Raw genomic sequence first — 25,699 nt, 5'->3', positions numbered from 1 at the left:
ACTTCGAGCACTGCCTGGCATATAGAGGGCACTTAGATATTAATATCCTAAATTCTGGACTAAATAAATATCCATGAATGTTAATGACAACACAGTTCTCCATTTTATGCTGACAATGTCAGGAATTTAAGCAGGACTGAATCTTCCTCATTTTTGTGCTTCCACAGTCCATTCCCTCTTGGCAGACAGGCACTCCCCCATCACTCCAAGATTCAAATATAAATAAGATAGAGCCGACTCAGGAGTTACTCCTGACCCACCCTTGTGACTTTTAGCTCCTTGTGACTTCCCTGATGTTTCTGCTTGCTTGTACTTGCCCTGCTCTCTGGGTGCCCTCCTTTGGTTTTGGCAGTCTGGCTTCAGGAGCAGCTCCTTGACTTTGGGTCTGTTGTATGTTAGATTTGACTATGATATGGACCACCCTCCCTCAGCTGATCATTCAGCCTTTCTCTATGGTTCTGAGAAGTGGTGCCCCACAGCCCCAGCTACCAACCCACTTCCCAGTCCCACCAGTCAGGGAACAGAATCAGATGCCCACAGCCTCCTTCCTGCAAATGTTCCACCTATCACAGGACCTCCGTGGGAACAACATGTGTGTGTGATTGAAGGTAGTGGGGCTATGCTCTGGGCCCAACAAACCTAAGAAAGAAGATGATGTAGAAAAATGAGGCAAGTGCATGATTCAAAAGGTGTGGTGGTGGAGGTGAGGGGGGAAGTGGGGAGAGGTCTCCAAATTGTAGACCACTGAACTTGTCAGTCCTGAGCAAAATTTTAGAAAAGTGTATTTAGAAAACCACTGTCCACTTTGTAAGCACCGAGAAGTGAAGCAGTGATCTCTAAGAGGCAGCACAGATTCACTTAGAATAAATGATAGTAAATCATGAGTATAGTCAAAAGAACATACTGTGTCTGGATTTCATCAAGATGTTTGATAAAGTCTCACAACATCCTTGAGAAATGTAGCATGCATAATAGGACAACTAACTAGTTAAATGACAGGTTCAAAGAATCCTTTTTGGACTCATGATCATAAGTAAATACTGATGAATGAAAGAATTTCAACCAGAAGGGCTTAGCAGCCGCTACAGGGCTCTTTCCTTGATGAGTTTTGATCAGCAGTTCATCAGTAATTTGGATGTGATACTCACAGAATACCGACTGAGTCTTTAGCTAATGACCACTGGGAGAGATAAGGAATACTTTGACAGTCTCAAAAGTATCTGGACAGACCAAAGTCCAAGTCTATGTCTAATCAGATAAAATTGAATAGAAACAACAGTACAGTTTTCTATTTTTAATCCAAAATGTCAACTACAAAAGGGAGAATGGGAAGAATATGACTTAACTGCCATTTGTGTGGGTAAAGACTTTGGTGTTGACTTAAAGCTTAACTGTGAATAAGACATAGAATGTGTCTGCCTAAAAGCTAACTCTGTCTTAAGTGACATTAGACAAAGAGTCTTGGTACTTGGCCAGAAATCTGCTGTTTGTCCTGGGCTTTGGGCCTCAGCTCTTGGAATGCCTATTTCAATGTTATTATTCCCATCAGCTTTGAACTTTGGCATGGTTGATGTTTATGTGTTTTTAAAGATTATTCTTACATCAGTCAATGGTGTTGCTGATCAGAACAAAGTATGCCATTTAGATTTGCTATTATTATAGGAATGTTCATTTTCAGATATAGGCATGTATTCCAGATGTAAGCTGAGTGAAAAAAATTTGTTACTTATTTGTTGGAATTCTATCGAAGTATAAATGTATATAGCTAATTGCATAAGTAAAATGCTGTAATAATTGCTGATTGTGAAAGGTTTGTTTTGTGTTCAAAATCAATTAAAATAAATCAATTCAAAATTATTAAAAATTATTAAGAACTTTCAAGTAGATACATAGGGAAAAAGGTTGACAGTTACTACAAACATAAAGAGAGCCTGCATTAGCTAGATATCTTAGAAAGGGTAAGTATATCTTTTTTAGTTAATAAGTGTTTTTTTCCTTTTTTCCCTTTTCTTTTTTTTTTTTTTTTTTTAATGGAGGTACTGGGGATTGAACCCAGGACCTCATGCATGCTAAGCATGGGCTCTACCACTGAGCTATACCCTCCCCTGCCCCAGTCAATAAATGTTTTTAAATTTTTAAAATTATAATATAAGGAAGGATAAGTAGAGATTATATCATACCATAACTCTATTCTTTATAGAACTCTTTGGTGTACCTAGTATTTAAAACCAGAATTTAATTCTTATTTAATTCCATATAGGACATGGCTCTTGTTCGTCCACTCACGTCTGCTGAAGTTGGCCTCTGCAGTGACTGTAGGAGAGCCCAACAGCTCAGAGAGCTGGGAAATTATTCTCCCTATGCTACTGTGTTACACTTTACAATTTTAACATTAACATTTTAAATGCTATTAAAACAATAATTTAAATTTTGGCATAAAAATTTAGGTTTATTCGTGTATCCTTAGAAGTTTATTTTTTGCTAGTAATATTTGTAAGCAAGCTTGGCTTCACAAATTTAAATTCTTAGCCCTTTGGCATTGGGCTGAAATGTGTATTTAGTGCACCTCCAGTGGAGGCACAATAGGGTATGGAAATCTGAGGGTCAGCAAAATGAATCCCAGCTGATGGCATTAGGGAAGTTTGAGTGAGAAACAGGCATTTGAGATGAACAGTGAATCATGAGGAAGCTTCTAACAAGCAGAAGTGGGGTGATAGGAAAGGATATTTCAAGCTAAAGTGCTTGCTTGAATCCCTTCTATAAAACTGTATGCCCCAGCTATGGTGTTTGTCTTCTCTGATTCCTACCTCCCACTGCTTTAACCAACTCGAAGCTCCCAGGAATGAAATCTTTAACTTGTAGTTAAAACTTTCTGTCTTTAGCTTAAGTTTTCTCAGCTCTCTTATAAAATACATTAAAAATGAGACAAATGAACTTATTTGCAAAACAGAAACAGACTCACAGACATAGAAAACAAACTTACGGTTACCAGAGGGAAACGGTGTGGGCAGGGACAAATTGGGAGTTTGGGATTTGCGGATACTAACTACTATATATAAAACAGATAAGCAACAAGGTCTTACTATATAGCACAGGGAACTATATTCAATATCTTGTAATAGCCTATAATGGAAAAGAATATGAAAAGGAAAATATATATGTATAATTGAATCACTACCAACTATACTTCAATAAAAATTTTTTAATACATTAAAAACTACTTAAGTATATCAAGGAAACTATTTCCTAAAGGAATCCTTTGATAATAAGAAAATTGCTGCAGGCATTAATTTGAAAATGACGATTCAGTGTGACACGCTTTATGAGTTACTCTGGTTGGAAGTTTAAAGATAACATTAATTAGGGCTCGTAATACATTCAGTAAAGTTACTGTGTCATTTTATCAATCACTTTCACTCTAACCAAATCCTGAAAATTAACAGGAAGCATACTCTGTTCCTTATTTCAAATATTTTACCTAACAGTCGATTTCTTCTCTCTTGTATGTTAAACAAACTATTTTCCATTACTTGGAGTGCGATTGAATACGTGTGTGGAGGGGTGCCACACCACTTCTATTTCGGATGATCGCCTTTCACTGAGTAGGCAGTACAGTGGTCATCTTGGCTGGGCCTGTCTCTAGTCACGAACAAACCTAAATCTCAGTCTACTTCCTGCTCACATTACATGTTAGCACCTGTGTTTGGCCGAGGCTCTGATTCCATTTCTCATTCTAAGACCCAGGCAGAAGGACCAGAGACTCTGTTTGGGACATGACTTTCTCTCTTGGTCGAAGGAAAGAGTAAGCACACGAGTGAGAAATGACACCCTTAAAGCCTCCACTCAAAGCTGCCGTGTTGTCACTTCCACTCACATTTTATTGGCCAAAGCAAATACTTGTAAGTTTGCGATTACAGTATGACAACACTTGTGTGAAGAAAGAAGGAAAAGAAGCCTAAAAATGTCTACAGGGAGGCACTGCAAGTCACATAACAGTGGGTAGGGCTGTCTTTTCCTCTACAGGAGAGCACATATCTGGGGACAATATTCCAGTCCACTACAGGCATTTAGTGGATTAACATCTTCACTTATTTACATACACGTAATTTTCTGATTTTGCCTTTTTTTTTCTCTTCCAGAATTGTGTTTTTCTAACCATAAGCTAATAAAGGCAACCTATAAAGGATGGTGCTTTTAAAAGAGAGCTCTGTCTCCATTTCAGGTTGAGTTTCACTAGATTTTGTCCTGTGGCGCCAAACCCTCTCACAGCTGGCATTTATATCCGCATCAGGACACTGACTGATATAACATGAACCCTGGGGTTCTGTGTCTTAAAATGAGTGCAGGAGGGGGAGGGAAGGATCCAATATTCATTTATTTACAAATATTTATTGAATACCTACTGTATGTCAGGCACTGTGGAGATGCTAGGGAGAGAGGGATAAACAGTGCAAACTCCTTGAGCTCACGTTAGGTGAATAAGCAAGATGTTCGGTCACTACCGAGCCCTACAGGTGCTTCCTAGCACTATAAGTGCTAGGAAGACTAAGGAAAGAGAAGAAAGACAGGGTAAGATGATCAGAGAAGGCCTTTCAGAGGTGACATTTGAACAGACCCTTCATAAAAATGAGGACATGAGCTATGAGTCTTTGGGAGGGAAGACTTCTATGTAGTGGAAAGATCTTGAAGTGAAAATGTACTTGGCAGGATTGAGAAACCTCAGGGAGACTATTGTAACTAAAGCAGAGAGGGAGGATGTGTGGTAGAAAAAAATATTGATATAAGGACTCGTAGGGTTGTAGTTTTGAATTGTATTGGAATGTGATGGGAAGCCATCAGTGGTTTGGAGCAGGAGGGTGACATGATCTGATTTGTTTTAAAAAATCATCCTGGCTGCTGGTATAGAGAATAGATGTAGTTAGAGAAAGGAAGCAATGAGGAGGATTCTTTTTTTTTTTTTTTTTTAAGTTTTATCCAATACTAGGTTGTTACTCTTAACACTTCTGGTTCCATATGTGGTATTTAATGTACATGTGTTTAAGAGATTCATACTTACAAGTCTTGTGATTGCAATATGATAACATTTGTCTGAAGAAAGGGAAAGAATCCATTATCAAATCACTTTATTTTCAAAAAAGGAACTAGAATAAGGTAAAAGCATTTGTTAGGAAAAACTTAAAATGAAGAGCTAAAAAAAAAGAAAATGCATTTAATGTATACCTAACACCTTATATTGGAAGATCAGGGAGGAAACGTGTAATAGTTTAAATGAGTCAGACATTGAATTTAAAAGCCCTCTCTACCTAAAGAACAAAGCAGAAGAAGCCACAATCCTGCAAAAGAAAGTCCATCTTAAAATAAACCATACCTGGGTAGCCATAGTTCTCTGCTTTGCTTTTTCAGGAAATCTGTTTTGTCAGTTTCCCCAGGAGTGATGCCCAGAGGTATAGCAGATCACAAGAGACTGTTGGTTAGCCACAATACTTATACATTAACTTATAATGAAATACAGAACTATCAAATAAATCCAGGTAGTCAGCTCATTCCGTCAGAGAACCATCTCCCTGGACTGTCAGAGAATTTTTTTAATGCACCTTGAATATGGTCACAGATTATCTTACTTTAAAGAATTTGATGAGATTTAGGAGACACATCAGTCTGACCAACAGTGGAAAGCATGCTAGAATTTGAGTCAGGCTACCTGTACTTCATTTCTGGATCTCCAATCATTGGTTGCATGATATTGTGCCGATTACTTAACTTTCCTGAGTCTTAGTTTTCTCATCTGTAGAAGTGAAGCATACTAATGTATTCTTTGTAGGGTTATTTATAGAGGATTGGGTTAGAGATTATAAATGGAGTGCTGGCACAGTTCTTGGTGTGGGTTAAGTATTCAATAAATATTAGTTGAACCTGAATTCTGCATTCTGCATTCTGTAGGTAATTGCTCTCAGCTGTTATCTCCAAGAGTATCTGAGAAATTGATTCACACTAAGATGCTATAAAAAATAAGATGCAAGCACAGATTTAATGTTAATTGTCTTCTAAGAGTATTTGCATTTAGGAGGTGTTTCCTCCCCCCCCCAAAAAAAAACTCCAAATCATCAGTGATCTTTATTGCTGGAATTAGTGGATGCTAATTGCATGAAATTCCAGGATATTTACCTAGGTTGCTCCCTCCTCTGAGGGGAAGAAGTAAATGCCAGAAAAGTCTTAATCATTAGTCGGCTCCCACACTGGGTGTAGCTGGAATGTATCTTAAGCAGGCACTTCAGTCCTATCTGGCTGTGTCTTTGAGAAGGTATATCAAAGCTGAGCATTACTCCGGGGAATGCTTCATTCCTGAAGAACAGGCCAGGAAAATTATCGGAGAGTGATTTAATGGACGGGAGTACATCGCTGTTTCCTCTCCTCAGAGCCCTGGACAAAAGGCAGCCATTTCATAGGCCACCCTAGGACCGTCCCCTCAGGTATCCGCTGTCCTTGTCTTCGCCCCCAGAGCACTCATCTGCCCCAGCTCCCCCTTTTCAGCAGAGCTTCTATTTTTTTCTCGCAGCTCCACCGCCTGGTGTACAGCTTTTAGCTGGAATGCGAGGATGGGGTGGGGGTGGAAACCACCGGGTAACACAGGGACGACGGCTGGGACATCATCCCTGGTTGCAAAACCAAGGAGATCACTAGGGTCACTACGCCCGTGAGGTGACGTGACATCCTCCTGATTTACTTCCCTCTTGTGCCTTGGCCTTTATTTGTTTCCTTTTCTATCAGTTTTTTTAATGACAAGTTTAAAGGGTTCGGTGTCATGTCCTAACATTAGCAATCAAGGGCACAAGTCCTGCCATCTGTGCTTCTTGACTGAAAAGTCAGAGTAAAGAGGAAATCTACAGTAAGGAGCCTCTAGCTGCTGTTTATAGCTCCCAAAGGGTCGAAGGTAGATACTTCCACGAGTCGAGAGTGTTTTCTCAGGCTGCAGAAAGTCTTGGTATCCGCAGCCGTTTCCAACCTGCAGATGGAAAGGACCAGGGTCTGCGCCCAGCCGCGCCCTCCTCGCTGAAACTACGACTCCCAGGATGCTCGCGCGGCCTGAGAGTGCGCACGCGCGTCGCTGACGGAGTGGGAACCAGCGCCGTGGAGTTGGGGGAGCCGCTGGCGGGTGGATCCGACAACTCCCTGGGAGGCGCACGCAGGCAGACGGGCGGGTACTGGGAACCGAGCGGCAGGCCGTCCCCGCGGGTCTGTGAAGGAGGTCGCTGGCCCCAGCGGGCGCCAGTCAGGTAAGCCCAGCCCGGTGCTTTCCAGGAAGTCCGTCTGCGGGCGCGGGCTCGGAGTCGCACCGGCCATGGTGGCTGAGGAGGGAGAGGTTGCTGCCTTCCAGCCGCCCGGCTCCGACCTCCTTCCCTACCAGTCTCTCTCTGGGAGCGAGGGGAGGCTGGGGGCTGCTTCGGGGCGGACCCGCCCGGGTAGGAGCCGTGGGACGCGCTGGGCGTCGCCCGCGGTGGAGGCGCGCGAACCCTGAGTTGCTGATGAATCACTCGGGGGCCCGGCCTCGCCGGGTTCGGGACCGGCCCCGTCCCCTCCCGCCTGGAGCCCGCGCGGGCCGCGGCCGTGCGAGCTCGCGGTGCCTGCTCGCCTCTTCCACCCGACTGAGGCGTAGCTTGGGGGACTATCGTCTGAAAGGTTTTTTTCACCAAGACTCCTTCAAAGGCTTCTGCTTAGTGAAAGTTGGAAAAAAGAGGAAGAAAAAAGTACGGCACACCCTTTTTTAAAAAATTGAAATCTGGCTTGTCTTGCGTTTGCTGTTTTGATCTATCTGCTCTTAGAATAAAGTCCTGGCTCCCGCGCAGCACAGCTGGATCCGGCTGTGAAGTCTGTATGTTGGTTTGTTTTGAGGACGTGACTAGGTCGTTATATTTTTGCTTACAAAAGTTGGTGTTTCCTCTGCAAGCCTGCGTTCCGATTACAAACAAGTGAGAAACAGCCGTAGGGTTTTTTTGTTTTGTTTTCTGGGGTTATGTTTGTTTGTTTTGGGTTTTTTTTTTTTTATGTTTAGTTAAGAATCGCATTTCCATCTTGCCCTTGGCTTCTCTTAAAACCAAAAGTCATCTTGCAGTGAACACTGCAGTAAAACTTATCCCAGGAGGTCATACTTGAACAGGAAATAAGCCTATGGAGATTTAAGTTAGTTATGTGCGGTCTTCCTTGGTTTGTAACATTTTCAAGCAGCTCTTGTTTCTCTTTCTGAGAATCCTTCAGATTAATTTTTCAGCGGGTTAAGTTGATTAATTAATTGGCCTGTCCCAATATATATTTGGCTTAGAAAAATAATTTTGTTCAGCCTCAATTACCTTTGCTAGTCTCTCCTTCCTAGTCCTAGGCATCTTTTTACTCTATCACTTAAGAAGCCCACAGTCATTTTATTAGAATACTTAGAATCGCCTTTCTAATACATTCCTAGGAAAGGAACAAAAATAATTCAAATGTGAGATCCAGTATATTTTAACTCTTTCAGCTTGCTTGCTTTTGAGCCTCCAGGGTTTCTAGTTCGCTTATATTTAAAATGAGGTTGTTTGATCAGATGACCCCAGGAATGTCAGGCCTAAATATCTGATTTTTAAAATTCATTTATTTTATTCATTTGGGAAACATCGGCCACATCTGTCACTCCAAGCCCTGTGCTAGGCATGAAGAAACAAAAATGAGTTCTTGAGGATGACAATTTTGTTTAATCATGTTGTATGACTCATTCCAAAGTTTTGTGGTGGTCCCTCAAGGCCAGATTACCTGGTAATGAATAACTTCACCTAAAGTTAAATATACATACAGGTCAAATCCCATTACAATGATCGAGTTTCCTCTAATCAGATTTTTCAAGTCTCAGCTGCTGTTCATTTAAATAAAGCACAGGTTCACACAACAGAAAGGGTTTAAATGGTGTAGGGTGGTGCTTCTCAAACTTTAGCATCCATAAATCACCCAGGATCTTGTAGGTTGAAGTGGGGCCCTGGAATCTGTAGGTCAGATGGGGAAAGCTGCAGTTGCAGTGGGAGACCATGCTTTGACTATCAAGGGTTTGAAGATGTTTTAAGGTGTTTATAATGAGCAGTTTAAAGACCAGTGCTGATTGCTGTGATGTGAGAAGGATAGCGATGACTTTTTCCAACTCTTACTTTAAAAAACTAATCCTACTTTAACAAAATCATTTCCTTCACAAGTTTTCTCCTTTTCTTTTTTCTCTTCTTTTGCTCCATTTCTTCTCTTTTCTCTTTGCTGAATCCTCTCAGCTTTTTTTTTTCTCTTCTCCTCTTCCACCCTCTACTGTTTTCATTCAATTAATTCAGTAATTCACTAATTTAACATGTGTTTTGCCCCATCATGCACGAGACTCTCTTAGGCTCGTGGTGAATACAGATATCGAAGACATGTTTTTTTTTGTCTAGGAGCTCACTGTCTCTGAGATTCAGCTTCTTGATAGTTCAGAGCATTGTAAGAACTGTCTATACGGAATGAAATCATGCAGTAGGAGTTCAGAGGGAGAGATCTACAGTTATTGGGGGTGGGAAACAACTGAAGTCATCTTTTTTGCACTCAGCAGTCATCTGTTTCCTCCAGGCTATATCCTCTATACTGTCTGAGTGTGTATATGACATAGCTGCATAGAATACAGTAGAATTTCATATATTTATTTATTTGGAACCCAGCATAAACTGGGTATATGAAAATCTGAGCAGAATCCTAGGGTGGTGGGGATGAAAATAGACCTGGACAGAGATGTAGAGGAGGACTCAGTAAAACAGTAGAAAAGGGCTGCGTGGTTTTCACGTGTCACTGCTCCTGTTAATTAGGCTGCATTATCTTTGGAAGATCAAATTAGCTGGCAAATTATTCTTCATGCTTTTCAGTTGCTCTTAAATTTAAATATGTTTGGCTGTCTCTTGATTAAAATAGTTGAGAGCATTGTTCTTTAGGCTGCAGTAGTGGCCAAAGCACCGTTGTCCTTCCTAGCTGACATTCGATTTACATGCCTACTTATTCTCAGTCAGTTTTATCTGAGACCCTCTAAAGTGACAACTGTAAAATCATATGGAGAGGAATATGGCATAGAAGACAGAAAATTCTACTGGACTTCTCACAGTCCATTAAGTATGTATTGAAACTCTGAAGAAGCAAACTAGATTTACTGTTTATGAAAAATTAAGCATAAACACATATATCTACCTATGTGCATCTATTAGGTGATTTACAATAATGAAGGCATAGAGATGTAAGTAATTAAAAGTGTCAGGTAATTGAACATGTATGTGATATGCTGGAATTTCATTGGAAACAGAATCAACTTGTATTTTGAAGCAGAGTGCTACTTTGTTTTTTTTTTTTATTGAGATATAATTAACATTCAATGAAATGCACATATCTTAGGTGTCCAGTTTAAGGTGTTCTAACAATTTTATACACTGTAACTTCTACCAAAATGAAATAGAAAATATTTTTATCACCATAGAAAGTTCTCTTGTGCCCCTTTCCAGCCATTTCCCTCACCCACCTTCCAAAGGCAGCCACTTTCTTACTCCGTATTTCTGACACCGTAGGTTTGTTTTGCCTAGTTTTGGACTTGACATAAATGAGCCACGCAGTAGTCTGTGCTTTTCGTGTCTGGCTTCTTTCCTATAACAGTGTTTCTGAGATTAGTCTGTGTTGTGTGTATCAGTGGTGTGTTTTTATCAGTGGTTTGTTCTCCTTTATTGATGAATAGTATTCAGTTGTATGAATATACCCTAATTTGGTTGTTGTTTGTGTGTGTGTGTGTGTGTGTGTGTGTGTGTTTTGCTTTTTTTTAGGACACAATTAAAATTTGCTTTAAATATTTTTTGAGGGGAGAGGACATACTTCTACTCAATTAAGAGAAACATTTGTATCATCCAGGTTTTTTGTTTTCTTTACACCTGTCATGCCATGAATTCATAGGGAATGGGTTCCAAAAGTTCAGCTCCTTTGCATCTGTTCTCAGGACGTGCGCTTCTCTGGGTGGAGCAGGCTGGCGCTTCAGCGGAACCCACGTATCTTTTTCTTTGGCTTCCTTCCTTTTCTGATCATTTTCCTTCGCATGTTTTAGGAAGTTATCTCTGCTCTTAGACTGCTTCATGTGCTCCGTATGCACATTATCTCTTGGCAAGAATCTTGCCCTTCATTGTTTACAATAATGTCAACAGCGTGCAGGGTAACATGGTAGACTCTTCCAGTTTCGCCATGGGAACATTTGTGGGGCAGTCTTTTCTGAACAGGGCCCATTCCCTTGATGTCTACAATATCACTTGTCTTGTAGATTTGTATGTATGTGGCCAAATGAACAACTCCATGTTTTCTAAAAGGCCTAGAGGACATATTTGTGTTGGTGATTTTGGTGAATTACTGAAGATGACAGCTCCAGCCAAAAGGAAGCCCAATTTGTTTATCTTTTTTCCCTCTTGATAGATATTTGGGCTACTTCCAGATTTGAGCTACTAGGAATAAGGTTGTTATAGACATTCTTTTACACGTCTCTTGTGGATAAATGTTTTTATTTCTCCTGATAAATACCTAGGAGTGGAATTACTGAGTCACAGGGTAAGATGTATGTTGAACTTTATTTAAAAATTGCCAGTTCACCAAAGTGGTTCATATGAGTTCCAGTTGCTCCACATTTTTAATGTTGCCAGATTTTAGTGCTGTCAGCCTTTTTTTATTTTTGCCATACTAGAGGATGTAAAATGGTACCTCATTATGGTTTTAATTTGGATTTTCCTGATGATTAAGGATATTGAATACTTTGTCATGTGCTAATTGGCTAAATTGTTTTTTATGAAGCATCTATTTGAGTCTTGTACATATTTTTTCATTGGTTTCATTGGTGGTTCATCTTTTTATTGTTGTTTGTGGGAGTTTTTATGAATTTGAATACAAGTCCTTTGCCTGATACATGTGCTGCCAGTATTTTTTACCCAGTCTTTGGCTTTTCTGCTTACTTTCTTAATGATGTTGTGATGAGCAGAAATGTTTTATGGAATCCATTTTATCAGTTTTTAATTTTGTGGTTAGTGTTCTTTATGCCTATCCCCAGGGTTGCAAAGATGTTCTCTGTTTTTTTTCTTAAAAGCTTTCCTGTTCTAGGTTTTACATTTTAGATCTGTGATCCATCTCAAATTAATTTTTGTGTTATGATGGGAGATGGGGGTGTTAGGTTTATTTTCCCTCCATACAGATATCTAGTTTTTCCAGCAACACATGTTAAAAAAAACTTTCTCCAGTAGATTGGCTTGTCAACTTAATTGAAAATCAGCTGAGCTACTTTATATTTCAGTTGTGCTTATACTGTCAGTTTCTTAAGATCTTAGATCTTTAAAACAAACAAAACAACAGCTTTTATGTACCTCTTCCATACTACTAGATTGAGATTGATCCAGAGCCGGTTACCATGTATTTCCTGATGAATTAGCTAATAATGTATTTGAATTTTAAATGGCTTTTCTATGGGTTGAGTTAATGGAGGCAACCTCATTTCAGTAGCAGTTGCAGCCTGAGCAAGTTACAGAGAGCTTATTATTTTTTTGTGTATTGATTTGGTCAAAATAGATGTAAATATATATACATGTATATGTATAAGCCATGCATTTTAGTTTTCATCTTTTTACTACACTACTCCAGTTCAGTCCTTTTTGACACTCAATTCCTGAATTTGTCTTAGAACAATTTCTAAGGAGACAAGTCAGTTCTTTTTTCTTCCAGATTTTATTGATTGACAACACAATAAAATGATAACATTATTTTTAAAAGAAGTTCACCTTAACCATATTACTCTAATGAAACTGTTTCATTTTTCATTTCCTGCCAGGCTTTGCTCATCCACATACATATTTTTATATGGTTGTAATCACAGTGTACATGTCCTTTTCTGTGGTAACCGGTGAGTGCTGTCTTCTGTATGTGGGTCACCTTTGTCATTAAAGTCAAATAAGGCTAGAGATGGAGATGAGACCACTAGGGGACTTAGCAGTGAGAAATCTTGAATTCAAAGCTTAATTGAAATAGAAGCAGAACAAAGTTAAGATTTTCAAAGACAGAGTTATTCTTTATGGAAATGCAGGACAATTTTGGGTTTTTTGTTATTTCTCTCTTTTTAATGTATAATAGCTTTATTGAAATATACTTTAAATACCATACAATTCACCCATTTAAAGTGTACAAGACAATGGATTTCAGTATATTCACAGAATTGTGCAGCCATCACCACAATTCATTTTAGAACATTTTCATCACATCACAAAAAAAAATCCCTTACCTTACCCTTTAGTAGTCACTACCCACTTCCTCCCAGCACCCCCAGCCATAGGCAGCCATTCTGCTTTCTGTCTCTATGAATTTGCCTATTCTGAACATTTCATATAAATCATACAATACATAGTCTTTTGTTACTGACTTCTTTTGCCCTTATACTCTTTTTTTTTTTTTTTTTTTTTTGAGAATAGAAGAGAGGTTTATTAGGGTACAACTCTGCTGTAGGCAACAGCGGACCACACAGATGGGAGGTGCCTGTGTGAGCCTGCCCTTACACTCTTAATAGTTCTTTTTCTTTCTTTCTTTTTTTTTTTGTGAGGATTGTATTTTATTCTCAACTGGTATTTTTGTTGCCTTTAAGAACTTTGCATCTAGACAAATTGTCTTTTTTTGTTTTACTTTTTTTTTTTTAATTGAAGTATAGTCAGTTTACAATGTTGTGTCAATTTCTGGTGATTAGTTCTTTTTGAGAATCATTGAAATACAGGTTAGGTTCCTCCACCCATGTGTGTACTTTTTGACCTGTAGAGATACACTCCCTCAGGTATGTATAGTCAAAACACCTACACCTACTTGCTAAGGAAGAAACACAAACACACCAAGACAAGCTTACAAACTAAGGTAACTGATACACAAAGATAACCCTTTACAAGTAAACAGTTTCACATCCGGGCATATCTAAGCACTGGTATCACTACAAGACACACAAGTGAACACTATTCCTGACGTGTTTGTGAGAAAATGGGTGAAAATGTGGTAAGCTGGGAGGAAATGAGGCCTGAGTGGACAAGAGTGAATGAGAGGGTGGTGGCAAATTGGGTTTATTTCTAAAGCATTCTCCTGGTGTTTAAAACACTTCCTAGAGCTTATAGTTTTTTAAGCCCGGAGCAATTGTCTGATATGTATGTATTATTTCATATGTATATAGACTTGTGGGTAAGATTGTTGTAGTTCCTCAAGCCTATAATATAGCAGCCCCTTTGAGCAGGATATCATTCATTGTAAAGTAGGGAATTTCCATGTGGAAAATTATAGCCAGCAAAATATTTTGGTTCCCTGGGTGTGATGCTGTCATTTTAATGATGAGTTGTTAGGCAGTATTTCCTTGATATGCGTACCAGTGAAAAGAGAGGAGGCCCCTCAGATGTATTCATTATAGGTCTGGCATCCTCAGCCTTTATTCTGGGGCAAGCATGGCAAGATTAGATACAACCCCAGGATTTATTTCTGTTCATGGTGGGCAACTATTAACCCAAGTTAGTATTTTTAAAGAATTGTTCTCTTTTTTTCCTCCCATCTTTGTTTCCTCTTTATTTTAATGGCCACTGGGGTGCTAGATTTGCTTGGCAAGAGAGTGGGAGTGGGTGGGGTGGGATTGGGGACAGGGGGAAGTGGGGAAAACTTAATTTGATTGGGAAATATCAATAAGTGATTATTTAAAAGTCACCCCCCTCCCCTGCTGCCCCTGTTTTTCCACTCATTTGTCCCTAAGATCTGCAGTTTCTTGGAGAAAATCACAGAACCACACACAAATGGACCTTGTCAGATTTGCACATTTTTACCTCTGCAAGGCCTTCAGTGCATCTCGGCCCTTCTGTTAGCTATCAGCATGCCCTCTACACCTGCTTTTTCTTTGCCAGTTTTCTTGAGCCTCCATTCCTCCCCCTGGTCAAACGATCTCTCTTCCTACTCTCCAGGACATTGGACCGCTTCCTAACTGATCTCCTGGGTATAGTTTGCGTTCCACCAGAGGACAGCCCTCATCACCGCGTTCAGCTTCTTAGTTAGCCTTTCCTTCTGCATATCCTCTGCTCTCTCTTTTCCCACTGCCAGATAGGAGTTCTGGCCTATATCTCCTTTTGGGTAGGATACCAGGGGAGCCTCTTCAAAGAACTGTTGTTTGAACTAGTCTCTGAAAGATGTAAAAGGATATGAGCGTGAGAAAAGTGAACAGTGTAATCTGGGGGCTGGAGGCAGAAGAGAGTGGAGTGTGTTACTTTGGCTATAATATGGGGTGTGGGAAGATCATGCCTTCCCCTTTACTTTTCTTCCTGTGCTTTCCCTGGCTCCCTTCCCATCCTCCTCCCACCCCTTTTGAGCATGTACTTTGATCTCTCTACATGGTATACTGCTCCTCCCCCCTCTATCTAGCTACATCTGTCCTTCCCTGACCACCCACGGGAAGTGATCTCTGAACTTCTGTAGCACTAATTGCCAGTACCGTTCTTTTGTCAGTTAATTATATACTGCCTTGATTTAAAAAAGCAAAAACTTTATGTGCATGTCCCATTTTCCCAAATAGAGTTTATTAATAAAGTCAAGGCTCTTAGGTCTCTGGGAACACCACCCACTTAAGCTAGCCTACTAGAAGGTACGATGCCAGGCTTGGGAGTTGTAGTGGGTTGTTAGTTAAGGCAGGCGAGCTCCTTGAAATGAACTAGAGCTGGAACCCAGGGTTGGGCGCTCTGAAAGTCCCTATCCTTCCTCCCTCTGACTGCAGTTTGCATGGACTCTTTGGCTTCTTTCTGTGCCTCTGCTCCATTCCAGGACAGCAATTTGGATTTTTAAAAATACTGTGCATTACAATATTATCTATCTTGATTACTGAATTTCTTGGTGTTCTGTTCAATCTTGCACCTGAAGCAAATGCCCCAGCCCTACTCCATTCTCCTTTATCAACTGGCTTTCTCTTGGCTTCTGCTTTTGCCTTAGCTTCAGCGTAAATGTGACTTTCATTTGCACTGGTGCTTGCTGTGATGCTACCTCCGGATGAGACTGGGTGATACAGGATCTTTCAACTTAGGTTTTGTTTCTCAGCTTTCCAAATTCCTGGAGAAGGACTGGATTTGACCTATCTTGCTTGGGCTAAGGGTACCTCCTGTACCAAACATCTATGGGGTAAGGGGCATTGCTTAGGCTGAGTACTTCACAGCACCCGGGGATGGGTGGTCCCAGACAAGGGGTTTGAGGTTGGTCATCCCCAAATAGCTTACTTTGGTACCAGAGGTCAGAGGGAAGTGACCATGTCTTACAGTTTTTGTGTCTGCACTGCATCTAAGAGATTAACAGCTATAAAGTAGGTGTGTCTCTTATTTAGTATTTGTTTTTTTCTGTGACTCTCTAACCTTTTGACCATTAGGATTAACTTTTGGACATAACAAGCTAATCAGAGCAATAGTTTTAATGTTAAAAATAAATTACTGAAATTTGTTTGATCACTATTTAAAAGATTTCTAGTTTTAGAGCAATTTTTAAACTAGAACTATTTTTAAACATTTTTGAAATTTATTTCTAAGTTGAGAAAGAATAGGGGAATAGAATATTGATAATCAATTAAATAAAAAGTGATAATAAGTCTTAACTGACTCTGCCCCCCCAGCCCAATTAGGATATGGTAAAATCAGATAGTCTCATCTTTGATCTCAAATCTGAGTCCCACACCCTTATTTTGTTATACATTTAGTATCTGCTTTGTTGCAGGCACAGTGTTGGGCTGATAATATAAAACTAAGTGCCTGCCCTCAAAGGGCTCACAGCTTATGAGGAAACAACTGATTATAATATGATGAGATAAATATTGATAGAAGTGTGAGCAGACGGGTGACTTAATACCTCTCTTTATTGCTTTTTTTGTATACATTCGTCTCTCACTTTTTTTATATTCTCTTTTTCAGTCTTCATCTCTCTCACCCAGTCTCTGCCATTCATTATCTGTGTTATATGGATTACAGTATAGTAATATCTCATTTACCTAGCATGAAGTAATGAAGTATTCCTTCATTTGAAGACAAGGACTTTACTAGCTAAAATTTATCAGACACTTACTCTTTGTCAAGAACTGTTCTGAGTGATTTGTATGTATTCATTTGATGGATTAATATATCAGCCCCACTAGTTAGGTACTATTATTATTCTTATTTTACAGATGAGAAAGTGGAGAGACAAAAGGTAGTTCACTATCTTGCCCAGGATTACAAATAGAAAAGCTGTAAGAAGGTGATCTTTTTAAAAAATTGATTTTAGATGTCATGTCTGGTGAAATGCATTCTAAAGCTTTTCCTGGTCTTCTTAAATGAGGTTCTTCAAACTCAATTTAACCACGATGATTTGGAGAATGTAGTATGTAGAATTCATTGTGTGCATCAGGTACTATTGTGTGCTGCTGACTTGCCTTCTGAGGTTTATAGGCTATTGGTAATTACATTAAATTGTCCCCCACTTTCATGTTTTAGTTACTTTATAGTTTTTCCTTCTCTCTTCCCTCCAGCTGTGGCTTCTTGTTGCCAGTTACTGTCATTTCAGTAACTTGCTTCTGTAAATGTGTAGTGTGTAGTGACATGGTAGGAAGTATTTTATAGAGGTAGTATGATACAGTGTAAAAAGCGTGGATTTTGGGGTGAGGTTCACATCTCACATTCATTGTTGAGAAAGAAGTTATGTGTCCTTGGGCAGACTCTTTATCCTGATCCTCAGTTTATTCATCTATGAAATGGGGATAGCAACTTCTGGAGAATTTATTATAAGGAGATGCATTTGATATAGTATCTGGTGCATAAGAGGTATGCAAATAAAAATTGATTCCTTTATTTTTATCTTCATTATAATGGAACATGGCATATGGCCCCGTTGTTACTCTGAGAAGCTCAAGTAAATGAAAGAAATTTGTTTCTCAGATGTAAGAAAGATATAGACAGTTTTATTCTGTCACTTAAAAATATTAGTTTACAGGTGGTACATAAGTGTTAATTTGAGAAGTATTATCCTAAACTCCTATTTTGGGTCCTTGTACTAAGCTATCAGCAACCTCTCCTCTGCATTAAATTAAGTTGCCTTTTACTTCTTCCTGTGTGGCTTTCTTTATTTCCCCTTGTTTGCTATTAAAGGAAAAATATCCTTTAGCCCTTTTTGAAAGAACCTATGCCAAGGCAGACTTTATGACCTTGGGGGAGGTAAACTAAGCTTCTTGGCCAATAGCAGTGATTTCTAAGACTTCCTTTCTTTCATCAGTTCTGCTTTTTTTCAGCTACCACCCATCTTAAATAGTCATTTGTTTTTCTTTGCACCCCCACCCCCTTCCATTTTTCCTTTCGCAGAAACCATCCCCACTAGCTGTGTGGTTCTCATTCTTTCAGTAGTTTAATATGATTTGAGTTTTATTGTATGTGGATATGTATGTCTCAAAGACTATATTCTGGTCATTTTCATTGTTTATAGGAAACTCCTATGTTAATATGATAAAAAAAAATTTCAGTTTTTGCACCAGAGGTTTTGTGTCTTCTGTCTTGAAACCCTAATAAAAACCTGCAATACTCTCTCCTTACTGGACTGTCAGATGGTTCACCACATGAAAATAAATACTCCAGCTCAAGTCACCAAAATTTTTTTTAAACAGTTACTGAGGCATAATTTACGTATCATAAAATTCATACATTGTAAGTATATAATTCAATAATAGAACATAACTTTATCTATCCCATACTCTTTAGCGCTGTCTTTAGTCTGTAAGAGAACAGTCATCTTGCCCTTTCCCCTTTTTGTTCGCAGGATCCCTTTCAGTGAGTTGTGTGGGTGTTGTGCCTGGCTGCCACCTGGTTCCTTACAAGTACGTCACCTGTTGGTTATTGCTTCAGTTATTCATTCTGGATGTCACAGAACCTCATTAACAGTGAGTTCTCTACAGTTAGGACACAGGGTCAAAGTGGTGGGACAGTGCTCCTTTTTGCCATTAGCCGAGGGAACTCATTCTCTCATCTTAGTTATTCTCCCCCTGATGAGAACTGTACTCTAACTCCAGGGCTCTCCATCTTTTTGGTTGGTCCTGTGTCTCCCACCTCCCCCTTGACACCTCAGGACACGTTATGCAAACTGTAGGTGTGTGCCTCCTCAAAGATTATAGCTGTTTCTCCATGTTAGTGTGAAAATTAATATAATTGCTATAGCAAAGCATGGTATATCCCCAGTCCCCTGAAATTGGTTAGAGTAAAACAAATGCTATCCCTGAAAATCACAACTGTGCTGTTTCTCTGAAGCTGTGTATGAAATGCTTCACTGTGCAGGCGTGAGGTGTGGTCCACTGGGGAGCATGCGTTCACAGCAGGCGAACACCCGAATCAATGGCAAGTACTGGGGCTAAATGGTGTGGTGCATCCTGACCATGGTTGACCTTCAGAGTGAAAGATTGAGTAGGGTTGGAGGAGCTAGGAAAGGCTTTGGAGAACCTGGACTTGAGCTAGTCTTTGAAGGGTGTGCAGAGTTTGGATAGAATGGAGAAGTGAAGTTTGGGGCTGAGGTAGGGAGGATTGTTGAGGAGAAGTGCAGACCATCATGGGAAACAAAGGAGGCAAAGAGGTGCAAGTGAATTCAGAATATTTGTGAGACCCTGAGGAAGCCAGCCTGATTAGAGCCCAGGATTCCTAGTGATTGTTAATGAAAGTAGGAAGGTGGAGTTTTATCAAAATCACCCAAGAAACTGTCAAAATAGAAGCACGTATAAGCACAAATAAGAAAAAATTCTCAGCAAAGGGATGAAATGTAAGAGCACTGTTTCTGGAGGCATATAGTCAGGTGACTGTGAGCAAGGTCATCAGGCAGGAAAGCAAAAGCTTAGAGTCAGGCAAGGACTCTGCTTGTCCCTGGGAGCATTGTTTTTACTTCCTGTCTTTATAAGGCTCCAGAAATTTCCCTGGGTACTGGAACCATTCCTAGGAAAGGGCAGGGTCCAGAAACACAAGGCTTTGAAGGCCTGCACAGGACTTCAGAACAGTTAAAATGATCTCTCTTGATATTTCCTTAGAGAAAAGGAAAAAACACCCAACACTGGCCCAACCCAAGTTTCAGAGTTTCAATTTTTTTATACAGGGCCTTTGGTCCCAAGCTGTGGAGCTTGGGAGAATATATAATTATATGTCTCTTTGAACAATTTTTACTATTGTTCATATAAATCATTAGGTTTTTTTCAACTTAATTAATGTTCTGAAATTATTTTCATGGGGCTCTTTGATGGCTAATGCTTTTTATTGTTTTGCTTTTCCACCAAAGCACTTTTTGCTGTTACCTGGGGATGGCATGCGTAATATTTGTTACTGTTTTTTCATACATGGCAGTAAAATGCAACAAATGATTAAGTTCTTTAAATTAAAAACAAAATGAATGCACATAATACAGAACTCAAAAGGGACCACTGGATATCTAGCGAACACTCTCCCTTTATTTTTAGCTCTCTAGTTTGTCTCAGGTTCTTGTGGATCCTTCCAGAGTTATCCCCAAGGCACTTATTTTTAAAAGTTGAGTCATCTTAGACTTTTAGGTTTGGAAGGCCCATAGGGGTCATTTGTTAACCATTACTGTTTCTTGTGGTAATAGAGAAAAGTAGGCAAGATTTGAGGAATGGACCTGGATGAGGGAATGGGGTTGAGTGACCTCTCTAAAATTTCTTAGAATATCACCATCTGAAATTAAAGCGTTTATGAAGCCTGTTGTCCAAAGTTCTCTTCCCTAAATTCCAAATCTATTTTTCTAATCTGTTTTCCTTGTTCTAAAGTCTGATATCTTCCAGTACTGTCCTACACTTGAGTGTCTTGGTTTTAAATTTTAATTAAAATAGAGACAGTAGATTAGATACTTTTAAATTTATTTTTAAAAAAGAAAATGAAACAAAGAACAAGGCAGAAGTCCATGTGCTACTTTATACTTTATTACTATATTAATAAAATTTGTATTTAAATTTGTGATTAAATTTTTTGCATTCATTCCTATGATTTATGATGTATTGGGAATTCATGTTTTCATAGAAGCATTTCTAATTTTATTATGGGAAAATAGGAAATGATCTGTAAAAATTTGCTTTATTTGGCAACTTTTCAGGAAAGCATTTATTAATATGGTCATTCCACTTTAGCTTCTTTTTCCCTAGTTCATAAAAACCTTGGCCCATGTTTGACTTCATTATTTACTTTTTTTGCTGCTTATCTGTTCTGGTTTTTCAAGTCACTTTTATTTCACTTTAGTATTTTTGTGCTTAACTATCATGATTCAGCTGTCATATTTTTCCTTTCTTCTTACGCATTATTCATCTTGGCAGTGATGAGGAAGAGTTACCATTTTTTTCCTCCATGATTGGGTTAAATATTGCTTCCGTAAGATGATAGGCTTTGAGAGTTAGAAGAGACCTGAAGCCATGGAGCCCCGGTATGAAGTCTATGAATAGGCTTCTTTAGGCAAATAGAATTTGCCACTTCTCATCTGTTGGTAGTGGCTGCCTAAGGACAGAGGCAGAATTTACACTCACTGGGGAAAAGGCTGTTTGATTTGCCTTGTCTATCGTGGACCTGGAGGAGCCTGGTCAGAACTGGGGCGTGTATTGGTTATTCTTCATCTAGTCTGGGAAAACTGAGAAGTGAAGTAACTTGCTCAAAGTCACGGGGTCCTGAAGTCCATAGATCTACTGACTCCCAGCTCAATGCCAGGAGCCAAGTGCTAGGCTTTTACTCCTTAAGAATTCTGGAGTTCCTTCTGGATGCTTTGTTTTGCTTTGTTTTTCCTCCTTGAGTGGTAATTGAATTCTATCAAGTATTTTAATTTGTCGCAGTTTGTTGTATCTTTAGGAAAGACTCAGAAGTATTCATCAGACAGTCTAAAGGTAGAGGATTCTCCTTATTCTAGCAAATAAAGGGGGTTTGAGTTATATCGTCTAGCTAAAAATAACTTTTTTCATTTTTTTAAGACTGAAAGACTTACTATCTTATCCTTATTACAATCCAACCAGACCCACCCTCCCAAAAAGGGGGGGAGTAGAATTTTATTAGAAAGAATGAATTTATTAGAGCAAGATCAAAACAAAACCTGATCTAGAAGGATTAAAACACTAGCAAAATAAGATAAGGTAGGGAGATACTTTAATTACTTTTTATTTTAGACATTTATGAACTATACTATCTGGTATTTTGGCCAAGATCGTGCATTATTTTGCATTTGCAAACACAAATAACACCATACACAACACAAATAATAGTAGCTATATACTGTGTGTATGTTAGTATTTATTTTATGATCACTGATTTGGGAAATCTTCATATTAAAAAGTATCCTCTGACATTTTCCACATCTTGTTGGCTTATTTTGGTGGTTTAGATTAGTTCTGGTAATCCCTTAGGGCACTTTCATCTCGTGTTTTGCCAAAACTTTGCCTTTTTAAAGTCTCTAGAATGCTGGGACAGCTTTCCTACAAAATACTTTGATGACTTATTAACTATGAATCAGCAGGTCTGCAAGTATTGCCAACAGCAATTAGGTACATCTTCATCGAGGCACATTTTGTTGAGAATAGTTGATTTCTCCCAGAGTAGTTTCCTCATTTGGAGGTCTGTTTTTCTATATAAACACATTTTTTTGTTGAACAGTGATGCACTTCTTAATCCTTACTGTGGCACAACTGTTGTTACATAGCATTGCTAGAGAACAGGTTCTGCATACCCACGGATGTAAAAAGGGAGTGGAGAAAGAGAAGAGACATCCATCCCAGTGATGGGTTCTTTTCAGTGTGCCACCTGTGCTGTGCTCTTACGATTTAAGGTGGCAGGCGAGGGTCTGAGGGAGAATCAGATTTACTTTCACTATATGCCCAACTTTACTGGTCACCACTTTTGCATATTGAAAGAGTTCAACAGTGTCTCTAAAGAAAACTTTTAAAGTGTTGAGTTTGAATCTACATTTAACATTAACCCTACAATTGAATGTTACAGTCTCTGTGCCCTGTTTGTGCCATGTCTTTGATTCCTGAGATCTTTTAAATTCCAGTTTGAGGAATGTTCATAAAGTGGGGAGAGAGAACAACAATCTGTTCAATGCAATTTTCTGAAATTCTTTCCCCCTCCTTCCCGTGGCCCCCTTCCTCTCCCTGTGCCCTACTCTTCTCCAGTCCAGTGCCTCCCTTCCCCAGGACAGCACATTAAATGTGACAGGCTCTTAGTCAATGTATACAAATATATATTCATTTGAAGATGGGGAAATTGGTAAGGTTGAGAAAGAGTATTTCAGAATGATGGAAAAACTCTGGTCTAAAGTCCAGGAAGAGATGAAACTGAGGAACAGTGTTGCCTTTCACCTTTTGTTCACTGCATAAAACTCAGTTTGATCTCAGCATGATTTCTTTTAGACCTAGCCTAGTTTATTTTAGAATTTTGTATATAGTTCAGTGCTTACTAATTCAGTGTATTAAGACAAATTTTGCAAGAGGAAGAATGAGTCATAACGATACTTCCTTTGGGAGGGAAAGAGAAAGAAAATCCTCGGTCTGTACATTATATACTTGGAATGGATTCAGCATTTTGATTGATGGTTAAGCACTGATAAGCTTTCCCTGCAAGTCACCTCATATCATATTTGGTTTTGTCCACAGTATAACTGGTAGAAGGATCTTTTAGGTTAACCAGCAGAGATAAGGAGCTCTGTAACTTTATTACCCTGAGAGACTTATTGTCATTTCTATTTCAAGATTTTTTTGAGTTTGCAACAACTTTTAGAAAAGCTTGAACATTTCCTAGTCTACCCAGTCTATTAAACAAACAAACCAAAAAGACGACTGAAAAACATTTGGTGGTAAGAAACTGGGTATGCTAAAGGGTGTGGCTGGTGTGGCATTTATCTAAGCACAGAATGGGTTCTTCTCTGACCTCACCTTGTATCTCTGATGCTGCAACTCCACCGAGAAGAATAAAAAGAGAGGAGGTGGGCTACGACTGGGAGGCGGTTTGACTGCTTGGAGGTAGAAAGGGAAGTGGAGGTATTATTCACATGGGAGCCACAAAGTCTTTCAGTAGAGTCTTGAAAGATTGAAGTGGTATGAGTAACCTCTGAAGTATTTCTCTTAATAGTCACAAAATGGCTGCTTTATACTTCAAGGTTGCCCTCATTAACCTGCTTCCAATTAAATCTATTCTTTGTTCTGGCCCTAACAAGTTTTTTCTGGACTACCCTCAGACTTCAGACTTTATTTTCTTTTCTTGTTCTTTTGAGATCTGTAGATCCCAAAATAAATCAACATGACATCAGTAGCAATGGCAGGAAAGACAGGGCTACTTAGCTAATCTCATACCTGTTGAGGGTTAGTAAGTTTCCAGAGAACTTTTACACAGAATAGTCAACCACTGTTTTCCCAAACTTACATGTGCAGAGCAACTACCTCACTCAGATCTATGTCCACATCTGGTCAACCATAGCATCCTAAGAACTCCACAAAAATCATTAGTGTACTGCCTTTTAGCTTCATTGTATAGAAAGGCAGTGAACAGAATAGAAGGATAGATTTAGCATCCAATTTATTTCCTTTAAAAAAGTATTGTTATTGCAAAAGTAATACACATTATATACAACTAAAATAAAATGGTTTTCATTTTTTAGAAGGTAAATACTATATGCATAATGCTTTGAATGCAGTGAACATTAAGAACATTTTTTGATTATAATTAGTGTTACCTAGAATCATAAGCTCATAAAAGGGAAATGGGACTCCTAAACGCCCTTGCAGTTGAGGATTGGCTGCACATTATCCTTGACAGATATTCATACTCAGCTTGTGCTTTAGCAATGCCAGGAATAAATAGATAACTTTCTTTACTCCCACCTTCTCCAATGAAGAAAATGTTCCTCAAACCAACAGAGATGAAACTAAAGGCTGACATTAAATAGGAGAGCATTTAGTTGCTTTAAATTTTAAAATCTCCAGGTAGAGATAACTTATTTTAAAATTGTTTCCAGATTAATTCTGAAACCAGGCCCAAACAAAAAAGAAAAAAAGAATGTTGATTTGAAATTTTTTAACCAAAGCAAATTGAAGCAGATACTTATCAAGTTTTGGATGGTGAACCACATTCAATTCAAAAGACTAGTGGATATATTTATCTAGAGGAAATATTTTGATCCTAACTACTATTATCTAATATATATCAACATTGAAATACTTTTATTTTTTAAAGATAAACATATGTAGGGGGGAGGGTATAGGTCAGTGGTAGAGTATGTGCTTAGCATGAATGAGGTCCTGGGTCCAATCCCCAGTGCCTCTGTTAAAAAAATAATAAATTTAAAAAATAAATAAATAAACATGTAATCACTGAATTTTCTTTAGCGTGAAAGGATAATGAGACTACCAGTGAGTAGTCAATATCTGAAACAAAAAAAAGACAAAGCTGAGCTTAATACCTACTTTAATAAGAGAGAGCTATGCTGGCTAGGCACCTTCTCTGAGCAGAGGAGACCAATTTCTCATACAGGGTTTTTGGGAAGAGTGGAATTCTGGGACTGGCAAACTTTCTGAGGCCATAGTGACCTCATCTGCAGAAGCATAATTATTTGAGTCTGTTGATTGGTTGGCTGGCACTCAGAGGAGTGTTTA

General features: G+C 39.0%; 1 protein-coding gene across 3 annotated transcripts in view; it reads left to right on the top strand.

Annotated features, from left to right (window-relative positions):
• The first annotated feature begins 7,099 nt into the window (after positions 1-7,099).
• Positions 7,100-25,699, top strand: part of TMOD3 (tropomodulin 3) — a 68,445-nt gene continuing 49,845 nt past the window's right edge. The window contains exons 1-2 of one of the 3 annotated variants that reach the window (XM_032481189.1): positions 7,100-7,274; positions 18,853-18,910. The gene's annotated coding sequence lies outside the window, so the exon portion shown is untranslated. Of the gene's footprint in view, positions 7,275-18,852; positions 18,974-25,699 lie in introns of all 3 variants that reach the window. The other 2 variants (XM_032481190.1, XM_032481188.1) reach the window with 2 other exon arrangements.

This window comes from Camelus ferus, chromosome 6 (genome assembly GCF_009834535.1).
Source record: "Camelus ferus isolate YT-003-E chromosome 6, BCGSAC_Cfer_1.0, whole genome shotgun sequence".
NCBI classification, from domain to species: Eukaryota; Metazoa; Chordata; class Mammalia; order Artiodactyla; family Camelidae; genus Camelus; species Camelus ferus.
Note: the sequence above shows the minus strand (reverse complement) of the source record. Positions and strands in the feature narration are given on the sequence as shown.